The sequence below is a fragment of the Leuresthes tenuis genome, unplaced genomic scaffold (assembly GCF_036924035.1).
Source record: "Leuresthes tenuis unplaced genomic scaffold, fLeuTen1.0.hap1 SCAF_15, whole genome shotgun sequence".
In the NCBI taxonomy this organism is placed as follows: Eukaryota; Metazoa; Chordata; class Actinopteri; order Atheriniformes; family Atherinopsidae; genus Leuresthes; species Leuresthes tenuis.
The window spans coordinates 22,520,758-22,524,398 of NW_027325369.1; positions in this window are offsets into that span (position 1 = coordinate 22,520,758).

Sequence of the window (3,641 nt, forward strand, 5' to 3'; positions counted from 1 at the left end):
GTGCGATTAAACACTGAAAACACACAAGACCTTTCAACCTGTCACTGACGGGTTTGGCACGTCACGTGGTTGAATTTGTAGTTTTTTTTAAGTGAGAGCAGCATTATGAGGTACTACACCTACCATGATGCATCTGTTGGCTGAAGGTGTCTGGGAGGCTCACCTGTCCTATATTGTTTGGGAAATCCCGCCCCCTACTGGCTGCCATGGGAAGGTGCAAGACGTGACATTTCTGTATTTTCTTTCATTCTGTCTTTTCTTTAATACATCAGAAAATACCAAACATATCAAATAAAATCATCACTGACTTTGAAACGTATTTTTTTATTCTTAAAATGTTGGTGTTATTGGTTTTGTACCTCGTGTTTACGAAATTAATTGATGTAGCTGTAACATTGTGCCATTTCTTTGAGTACTTACTGTGATTCCTGAATGTATCATATTGGTTTAATTTTGATATGTAGGGGTTCAGTGCATCTCTTTTTAAAAAATGTATCTGATTCTTGTGCTGCTCCTATGCATTATCATAACTAATCGTAGAATGAAATGCGATATATATGCTATATTGTATCGTTATCATTCAACATAACGTCATTACCAGGACCTTGTCTGAAGAACACGTGCTGTGTCTGAGAAAAAAAACACAAATGAAAAAAAAACTTGAATATTAAGATATTTCCCAAACTTACACAGAACTTAAAAAAAGAAACTTTAACTTATGTTTCTTATCTGTTTGCTAGTTTTGACAGTGTTTCCTGCATCTATTAAACCAAAAGTTGAACTCACTGCTCTCACCAGATTTACCAGTTTCTAAAATAATTGTCAGCTGCACTCCTTGAATTAATAGCCACCTTTTCAAACATTCTTGTGCATACAGTTAACTAGCTAGAAGAATTGTTAATGGATAATAAATCGTAAAGTGAAAGCAAAAGCTCAGCCCCTTAATTCACTTCTTTTTCACCCCCTCCGTTATGTACCATCGGTTTTTCTTTCGTCTTTAGATGCCACTCTCTCCCCTTCTCTCCCCCTGGGGGTGCTGTGCCTGTTCCATCCATAAATGCCACGATCAAAGTCTACACTTTATTGGTGTTAGACTTGACCTCTCACCCCTCTCTGCCAAATGTCAGCACTCCACATCTCTCGGCCCCAGCTGTTATAAATAAAGAGTGGGGGTCCCACTTCTCGCACATCCCTCGGATCCAGACTGTCTTGTAAACAGCCTCTCAGACATGACCTTACTGAGCTGAGAGGGTCGTAACGATAAAGCAGGAGGGCTGCGGATTGGCTCGGTGCAGCAGCCTCCACGCACTCGTAGCTATCAGCAGCTGGGCTTCCTGTCAGGCCGGTTAGATTAAAATGAAACACTTTGGACCTGAAATTTATACCGCAGATCACCTTTACCAGGAGAAAAAACATGTTGGTACATACCTGCACTCGTAGCTTATATTACTGAGTATTCAGGACCTTAGAGTTAAGATGACTGAATGGGATTTTTGTTGCTATAAAATGCAGGAGGCCCTGAGTGTGTGCCACCTTTGACTGAAGCTGTCCAGCAGAGGGCAGAAAAAGACTGCTTAATTTGTTTCCTTTTTTTCCTCCTCACCTTACACCCACCCTGTTCTTGTTTACTGCACTTTCTTGATGAAATCACTTTGGAAAATGTCCTGCTCCCGTCAGGCTTTTCTGGGACATTTTTAGCCTGCATCACCTCGTCCTCATTTCAGTCCAATTTTCTCTTAGCAAGTGGTTGTCATGGCACAGTCCCCGGCTTTCTGCATCCCTGGAGGTCTACAGCACCAAGCTGGCAACAAGGAATGGAACTCCATATCTCCTCGATGTGAAAAACACAACAACCAAGCCAAAATTTCCAAAAAACAGAGATTATACACATCCTTTCACATAATTCAATGACATGGAAAACATTGAATATTTCCGAAACAACAGAAAAACAAAAATAATTTCAGATGCTTTCAATCATATTTATGTTTTTAGAAATGTCTTTCTGTCCTATGTTGTTATTTTATGTGATGTGTTTCGCTTGTGGTTTTCTTGTATTGTTTTTGTTTCTTAAATGTTGTGTCTTGTGCCTTCATTGTTTTTTTATGATTACATATTTTCAGCTGTTTTGCTGTACTGTATTCTCAAAACTCGGCTATATATATATATATTGTATATGTGCACACGTAGCAACAGTAAGGGCAGGAAAAGAAAATTCAAACTTCAATGTCAAAATGTTTTTGGAGTTGAGCTTTGAGCTCTAGCCTCACTGCCACAAGCTGCCTGTATTGCAGAGCAGATGATTCTCTGTGTATAACTTAATTTCAGCCACCTGTAGTTTCCACATTTTATTCACTGTCTACAGTTTATGTCTGTGCAACGCAGAACAGCTCAATCCTCTGGCTCCCTGCCCAGGTGCACTCTATAGCTGCAGCTAATGAAGCGTAGCATTGGTGCCAAACAGGGGAATAAGTACGGCCCAGATACGGTGAAGCTCATTCCCAGCTCTTTTGACCTCAGTGAGAGAAATCCTGCGGGGCCACTATACACCCCCACCTCGTCTCCTGCGCTGCCACAAACTCAATTACATCCATCAGTCATTGGGTCTGAGCACCAGGGCTCACCCCTATCCTGCAGTCCTGCCACAGGACCCCAACTTCCCCTCAGGTAAGGCTGTGTGGAAACTTACAAATTGAACACACACACACACACACATCACCAGGGCTCTGGCAATGGACTCCATAAATCACATCTGGTACTAAATGTGCTTTATTCACAAATGTGTTTACTGCCAGTACTCTACCACAAAACACAGGACTCATGGCACACTTCTTTCAGAGTGTGTTTCAGACTGTAGTGAGGAAAGGAGGGGATTGAGAGGTTAGTTAGCAGCAGAGTGGTTGTATCCTAAACCATTAAACCTCCATTAAGTCAAGATGCTCTTCTTTATGAGCTGAGTGAATAAAATAAAAGATGAGAGCCCTGGACAGTGTGGAGGATGTGGCTTTCTTAAAAGGCAGAAGGAGGTGAATAAGAAGACAAAGCGACCGACACAAATAAAGTGTGGCATTGTGAAAACTGGAGGAATGTTACTGTGAGAGTGGTCAGAGCTGCTTTGGGCGGAAGAGCAGCGTGTAGAGGGTTTTGTGGGAGGGGGTGGGGGCTCTGTCACAGCCCCTCCAGGGTAATTGGCTCCAGATGTGAGGCAGCGTGGCCCCTGCGCCAGAAAGGCGTCAGGGCCGCATTAAGAGCTCAGCTCAGGGCTGATGGGATCGCACAGACACAAGCTCACCCCCACTCACCAGAGAAAAACAAACTGAATCCCGTACTGTTGCTGGTCATCGCTGGCCATCAAACAGAATAACCCTATTTTTCATATGTGTAACATGTCAGTAAAAACAGAATGCAATGCTTTATAAGTCTTTGAAGGGCAACATTTAGTACTGAATGTAGTGCAGAGACAACATATTATGTCAAAACTGAGAAATGTTTTTGTAAAGTTAAAAAAGCACCTTTTTGGTCAGATTACTAATAATTGGGTCAATTTGCTGTTGATCAGTAACATGTTTGAGTCTCTCAAAAGAAAAGGGACGTATTTATTTATGCATTGAAATTATTATTCATTAAAAGATTCAGACTCTAAT